The sequence below is a fragment of the Drosophila sulfurigaster genome, chromosome 3 (genome assembly GCF_023558435.1).
Source record: "Drosophila sulfurigaster albostrigata strain 15112-1811.04 chromosome 3, ASM2355843v2, whole genome shotgun sequence".
NCBI classification, from domain to species: Eukaryota; Metazoa; Arthropoda; class Insecta; order Diptera; family Drosophilidae; genus Drosophila; species Drosophila sulfurigaster.
Genome location: NC_084883.1, coordinates 51,729,020 through 51,737,500, shown reverse-complemented (window position 1 = coordinate 51,737,500; position 8,481 = coordinate 51,729,020).

Below are 8,481 nucleotides of genomic sequence, written 5' to 3'. Positions count from 1 at the left end.
CAACAAGAGAACCCCTAATTATACAGATATTTAATAAATATATATATATATATTTAGAAATACGAAATATTATGAAAAAGATAGTACGGAAAAGAGAGATTGAGAGGAGCGAACCACAATAAATATAAATATAAATTAATTAAGTTGTTAACGCTTATGTTTTGCAAAGGTAAATTTTAAATTTTATAATGATAAATAGTTTATAAAATAATGAAAACGAAAAACAAATCGGTACCTAGAGCATAAAGAGCAGCAACAAACACAAACATATTTAAAGAACCACAAAAACAAGCTAAACAAAATATTATATTAATAACAATTTATGTATAATCAATGTGCACATACACCAATGTGTGTGTGCATGTGTATACACACATATACATATGTGTATGTATTTGTAGTATATATGTGTAAGTATGTACGATATTAGATGCAAACACAGAGAGAGACATACATACATATGTATATGTAGCTATACATGAATATAAAATAAATTACAATAAAGAATTATATTGCATATTGTAGAAATTCGTTAATTTAATTGCGACTATGAGTACTATTACTAAGCAACTCCCGACTGACTGCCCCGCAAGCATCTCACAATTATTATGCAATTTTCAGCGCACGCGTTCATTTGCATACAATCGGTTATTGCGGATTGCGGTATAAGTTCCACCTTGATCATACCCTTCGCTATAGCCCGAGGGGGCGCGGGAGGCGGAGGTCCAGTGATATTACAGGTGAAACGACTTGAAACTCGTGCCAGCATATGGTCGGCAGGTCTTCTAGAAGAAAACACGATTCACGCTTTGGAGTCTGGCATTTTAGTGTTGAAATCAATTGATCACTTTTAATTATCATTAATCGGCGAGCAAAACGAAAGACTTAGGCGACGAACGTCGTGCATTTGAAATGTAGAACGTGGAAAGTATTTCAACATTTCTGAACCGGGTAGTGAGAGGTTACCACAGTTAAGGCCCATTAAATGTAAAGTATGTGCTAACAATTACAGCTACAATTACGTCCACACATTTGTACAAATAAATAAACAAGAATAGGTTGGGTTAACCCGATGTGGCGCGTGTTTTTCTCCAAGACAATTCCCAATACTTGGGCTTTAATGTTTATTTATAAGTTTGCGGAAATAAATCAGTTCGTTCGTCAAGATGAGTATAGATCAAAGAGCTCTAAGATTAATTGTAGATTACAAACAAAGCGATGTAACTTGTTTGCTCCATCGCATAATCACAATTTAGTTATGCATACAATGTATTACAAAATACCTGTGCAGTTGTAATTGAAGTGATTTGTCCGATTTGTTTACACTATACTCAATACAAGTTGAGTTAAAGACGTCACCTTTAACCCTTCACAACAACACCTAAATTATCGCACACAATATTCAATTTATATCATTAGCTCAGCTGGATATTTGATATGCTTGGGAGTAGAAACATTTAACGGATTTTACGCTTATTTTTAGCACCTTTATGTGGTCCAATGAATCACTTCCATTACAAAAACGGAACCATTGATTAATGATCTATGTTATAGTTGCCAGTCGTCAGTCGTCAGAACAGAAAACAGTTGTAGTTGTGTCAAGAGTTTTGTTTCTATTCTTGTTTTGATCTGGCTTCGATTGGGTAACCCGAACTTCATCCGGTTGAATTGTTTCTGCCGAGTTTGGTATGCGATTGAAATTATCACATATTGTGCACGTTTATTAGTTTATTCACCGGCAATTTGTTTAAACTTAATATGCAGTCAACGTTCTCAAAAACTTCTCATCCACTTCTTAACTTGTTTGTGTTTTTTGCTCGAAATTGGGAAACATGCATTTATAATTCGGAGATTTTCAGATTTTAATTCTTCAACGTCGTTGTATGTGTTCAGCTTTTAATGTTACTTCATATTTTTCCCATACTTTGCCAATCAATTTCGCATTCACTTTGAAACTTGTTTCGCTTTAAGTTGGGAAACTTATATTTAATAATTTGTATTCTTCAGATGCTAACAAATTAATTTCATGTTAACATCACTAATCTGTAAGATTTTGATAAACTTCGAAACTTGTTTTATTGGAAAATTCGCAATTATAATTCACAAGATTTCAGAACTTGTTAATTTAAAGTTAATATCTCTATTCTATACTTGGCCATAAATTTCTGTTGAATTTCTTATCAACTTTGAAACTTGTTTTAGTCGAAACTGGAAAATTCACGTTTATTATTCATAAATTTTGAGAATTTAATCCATTATTTTATTTTAATATCGCTATCTATAACATAGTTGTCAATTAATTTGTGTAGAAGTTCTTTTCAACTTTGAACCTTTTTTACTCAAAATTGAAAAGTTTACATTTATTATTCACAAATTTTCAGAATTTCACACTTTAAACAATTTGAATGCCTCTAGACTTGTAATTTCACTTAATAACCTTTTCATACTCAGTCAATAAATATAGGAATGTGATGTGCATTAATATGATTGCAATTTGTATTAACTTTTGATTAACTTTAATACCGGCAATTACGTAACATTTTCATCACATGCAAACGAAAATGTTTCACAGCAATAATTCGATTTGAATGGGAATTTAAAAAATGCTAATTGCTGCTAACAAAAAATTATAAAACTTAGGCGGTATTTTATTCTCTCTCCTCTCAGATGGTATGATACATCAGGAGGGGAGGTGGGAGGTGGAATCGCACGACAGTCACGCAGCAATTTTCACGTGCCGATCGAAAACCGTGGAGCATTCTAAAAATTGTAAAATAGCCTTCCGCTTAGATTTATGTGTTGCAATATTGCACAATTAACGAGCTCAACAAATCGCACAAAATAATACATAATAATCAGCCAAGAAATCGAAAACCAACTACAATCTATAATATAGTATAGTTATATTATATTGTGCGTCGTCGTTATGTTGCTGACCAAAAAGGTCATACGATCTATGTATTTGTTGCAATTGCAATAATTGCCATGCAACATCGTATTGTGTTCAATTCAAAATACTTGCAACTTAGTCAATGGGAATTTGTATATAGAAAACAGATTGAAGGGAGTGAAAATACTTTCTCGCTCCTTGAAATTCTATTCTTATTTTTTATGCAAACTCGATTACATATTACAGATTGTGCATAATAATCATTGAAAAATTGAAAGCCGATTTCCACTTGAGATTCCAGTTTTTATAGAGCATCTTTCAGTTGCAATTGTGATTTAACGATTGCTTAATTATTGTATTACATTTGTAATAGGCACGTTTAGGTTTGCTTTGACTTTTATGTGTAAGTTTGTGTAGATCGTTACGGCATAAATCAAGATACGAGTTGACAGTGAGTTCAGCTTATAAGTTTGCCTGGGTGGCTTTGATGTTGCTCGTTTTGATTGAACGTTATATGGTGATTGTATTTGTTATTGTTATTGTTATTGTTTTTGCTTTTGTTTTGGAGTCATTTAATCAGAACGAACGCTCGCCAGGCACATGCTTTTACTTTCTAAATTTAAATTACCGGTATTACATGCGAGAGTAGTGAGTGCGTTCGCTTTATTTATTTACAAGAATTTATTTAGTCACATCTCTCTCTCTGTGTGTTGTATGTAGACTTCCGTTTGTGATTCAGATACGGAGATACTGACCATGTGTATGGTAACCAATTAATGCAAATAAATTAAATTAAACACGCTTAAAAATAGCACTCCTTCTCTTTTGCCACAGCAGCAGCAGCTGCTGCGTCGCCCTTAGACCGGCTCAGGGCTTTGAACTCTGATTGAAATTTGAAATTTATGTGTTTGCGGCGACCTTAGTGGTTGATTTGCAAACGGTGTGTGTGTGTTCGGTTGCTGTGTAGCGGGTGTGGTTTGAACTTGGCCAGGGTCCAGCTTGATTGAGTGATTGAGTAGTGGATGTCGATTCGATTCAATTCGATTTGTTAATGCACAAAGAAACATTAATGCTTGCCTCGCCACTTTGCTCAGTCATCTGCCACATGAAACACAATACACTATACACTATTATAGAATAGTTAGTACGATTACACGAACTATAACTAACAAATACATAGTATGCATTAATTTATAACATGCGCCACCAACAACATCTTTCGCATTTGATTAATGGAGTTCCGTTTGGGGTCGCTCGATTGTATCATTAGAGTTGAGAGAGTTGGTCACGTAGACCAGTTACTTAATTTACATGGGTATTACAATAAATTATTTAATAATATTTATTGCCAGCGTTTCCGACAGCAAACCATCAGAAACCAAATAACGAAACGAAAGACTTAAGCGACAAACTTGTATTTCCTGCACATACCCGAAAAGCGAAATACACAATTTAAACATCTCAACTCAAGTTCAATGGAATTTACGTATCAGCTGTAAACATTTAATATTCTCCGTAATTTGTATTTTATATTTTATATATATAGTATTCAGTGATGTATTTATTTTTAGCATGAAGTATGCGAATGTCTTTCATTTGGCAGCGATAAGAGCTCTAATTCAGCCTAGTTAGTAGTACGTGGTTGTCTGGCACCTGGCCTGTATGACTATATCGTATCTAATGAAACTGTTAGTTAATTTTATGAGCAGCTGTGCCATAAAATTGTAATTTATTTTAATTTGCACTGCGGTAGCAGTAGCTAGATAGTAGAAGTCATAGTATTAGTATAGCTACTTGCTGCTGCCGCGGCCCATAATAAAAATGTTTATAACTTATAAGTATATTGTTTATACTTAGTATATACTTAGTTAGTTTAACTGTCTGTTTAGCGGTTTGCGCTTTGGTCTTAGAAAGTGCAAACTTGCTTGACCTTCATTCCGCGCATTCACAAAGCCATTTGGTGGGTGTTCAAACACGACGACGACGACGTCGACGACGAGGAGGAGGAGGAGGAGTTGCAATACTTTGGCCCCCTCTTCACCTCACTCTTCGTTGTAATTAAAGCCTTTTGGTCACGCAAATACATTTCATAGAACAAATCAAACTCATACAATAATATTTTTCGACTTGGACTTCTGTTTTCGGTTTCGGTTTCGGTTTTCAAAGCAAATGCGCAAATCGCTATTGGCTCGCCTTGACAACAGCTAAGCTAAGTAAGACAACAAGAAGTTGACAGTTGAACAATTTACATAATATTATGTACAGAGAGGCTTATCAAACAAAATCACACACATTGGGCGTTAAGTGGAGTGTGCTAAATACGTTATAACTTTATAAGTATGCAAAAAATCATTTAGAATAAGAAGAAACCTGTTTGTCCGCTTCAACAAACTTCAAGCTCCAAAAAAAAAAAATGTGATATACTTGTATATACGAGCAACTAAATAAGTATAGATGGATAGTCATAACTGTATTAAATATATAAATTGGGTAGATTCGTCTTAAAACTTTAATTGTATTGTGTTGAAAATAGAGAACGTTTCCTAGGAAATGAAGACTGTCTGGTACAGTCTTATGCAAATCATGCTTATAATGAAAATCCCCAAGAAGAAACCCAGACCAAACCCAAAACATTTACGAGTAGCTTTGTTTTTGCTTCTGTTTTTGATTCAGTTTTTATTTTTCGCTTATTTTGTTTTTGTGCTGTATCATTGTAGAAGCTCATTCAACCGCAGCATTTCCGATTCAATTTTGTCAGCAAATTAGCACTCCGATGATCATCCCGATACCATCATTTAGAACGTTCAACGCTCAACGCTCAACGCACAAAAATCCCCATGTAAGTGGGAAAATTTTGTTGTGTTTTTGTTGTTTATTTTTTGAAAGTATCTCGCTTGACTCGGCCATGACTCAGTTGTGTTAGTTGCAGCCTGCGCCTGCTGTCCAATTAGCCAGCTCTGCCAGTTGCGAGCTTTGCCAGTTTTGCCAACTCTGACGTATGCAAATTGGGGAAGACCACGCCAAGATTTGTGGATAGTGTGTGTGCGATGAAACGGCATCAATTAAATTATCTCTCTTGACTCTTGCGAACTAAAATAAAAAACAAGAAAACAACACAACGCAGGGGAATTTGCTGCGTATTCTGCTTAAAGAATAATCTTAAACAAAATTGCGAAATTAATTTGCCATAAAACACGCATCTGACTCAATCTGTCACGTGCAGGTGAAAACACTCGAAAAATGTAAATGCTGATGGTTGTTGGAGTGGGTTAAAGGCGGTTGTCGGTGTTGTTGTTGTTGGGAGTGGTCAACTGTCTGAATGTCAATTGCAGTTGCTATTGATTTTTTGCTTATCACAAGGACAAACCCGAAGCTATCCTTTGTCGGGGGGACTAAGCTAATCGGGTCATATGTGTGTGTGTGGAAAAAGCATTTCAAGTGGCCAAAAAGGCCGAAAAGGGCACGTCAAAAACACGTCGCATGAACTTGGTCTGAATGTTGTGTTGGTCTGGTTGCGTTTAATAGGCTTATGAATGCTTAACCAAAAATTTTGCTTCTTCATGCTGCTGCTGCAATATTCATAAAATTGTTTATTTCAAAATACCAAATATTTATCGACTTTAATTTTAACTTTCTTTGTAGTTGCTGCGGAATTGTTTTAAACTGGTTTAGTTGGCGTCTTGTTCGCTTTGTCAGCAAATTACCGTTGTTGCAGTCGAAAAAATGTAACAATAAAATAATATTAACGAAATTATTCGGGTAAATATTTTTGGGGGCTCGTTCCTTCGAAGCACTGTCGAGGTGATTAAGAAGCTTTTAATGCACACACTTGAATGTCTGCGACACGCCTCGAAAATGTTTGCTTGCTCTGCGCTTAAGTAAGGCAAAGCCATAAAAATCCCAGTCCAAAAATAGCAATGCACTCTTATCAGCATCTTCATCATCATGAAGGAGCCACAAACAAGTTCCCAAAGGGGAAAAGTTTGCAATCACTGGGAAAAATGTTTGCAATGGAGTATATTTAATTTGTAATTGCATTTCATAGCTGTCCACTTATCAGACAATTAATGTCGATAATAAACATGCCCAATGGTGAGCTCATCTTAATAAAATAGCCAACGATTCTTGGTAATGCATGTAATTTGCAATTTTATTTGTAGAGTGCAATAAATATTCGAATTCATTATTGGGCATGTGAGCGGAATAACTAAATAATAAGTTAGCATATCTGATTTATTTTAATGCCACTCCACCTTTCTAGATTTTTTTTTGCTTATGAAACTTGGTTTTATTTGGAGACCCCCTTTCAATTAACAACATTTTCAACTAAACACGAAATGTGTGTTTAAAGCAATCTTCAGTCTTCGATAAATTAATTAAATGACAAATAACTGGGTCTTTGTACCTGAATCATGGAGGTAACATGGAGGTAAGTAAATCCCCTGCAGTTGTGTCCAAATATTTTGATAATGTTTGTTGTTGCTGCTGTGATGACGTTGGATTTTTTTTTTGTTGCTCTCGTGATTGGCGCACGTGACGCAAAGCCCGAATAGAAATCACAATCAAAACACGAAAGAAAACAAATACAAAAAATACGAAATAAATGATAAATGAAAAATGAAACATAAAAAAAAAACAAACGTCCGAAAACAACAAAAAATTGTGCGGCGAGCGCGCGACTATTTTGCATATTCGAATAATAAATTAACGGCTAAATGCGAAACAAAATCAAGTTAAACGGCGTCATCTTTGTCAGTGATTCAGCCCCAAACCGTTTGCGATAAGCGAGCGGCTTAGAAAGCTGTGCGGCTCAGAGAGGGGCGGAGTCGCGCAGAGCTGGGGAAGACCGCACTGGGGCATGGAATTGATTTGTCAGGGCAGTCGAAACAATTCCCCGTCGATCGGTCGAACGGTTGGGCGGACAGTCAGAGAACTCAACAAGTGGCTATTTGGGAAAGCAAAACATCGATATTATACAATAATTAGCAACAAAAATGATTGCCGTTTGTAATTAATGCACATAATTGTGATTCAGATCGATTAGAAATAAAGTCGAATGGGAAAAAATTATAAAAATGTTTTAAAATGGATTTTTAATTGTATTATTAATTGCAGCTTATTAAATTATGAATAATATTTGATTCATAGTAATCGACAAAAAAAATAGCAAACGTTTAAGCCAGCCAGCCCTCCACTATCAAACTGACTTAAATGAAAACTTCACTTAAGATTATTCTAGGAAGTTGTCAAAACAAGGGCAACAAAGTGGGAACTTGACAAGGCTGCTCGATTTGTTGCATCTATTAAGGATGCCACAATAAAGCTTCATAGTTTGATATTTCCGTAAAGTTTGATGAAGAGCTGCAAAATAATATATATTCTTTAATTAGCATTTTGACTTTATTATTTTAACTGCTTATTCTGAAAATTTGATAAGAATCAAGCAATTATTAACTAAGCTGTTCTGCTCTTTATGAAGATCTAATCTATATTTCTATAAACTATAAAACTATAAAATAAGAAATATCATTTTAAGCAGTATGTCCTCAAAATTTCATAGGAATCTAATCATATTTGACTCCGTTCTCCTG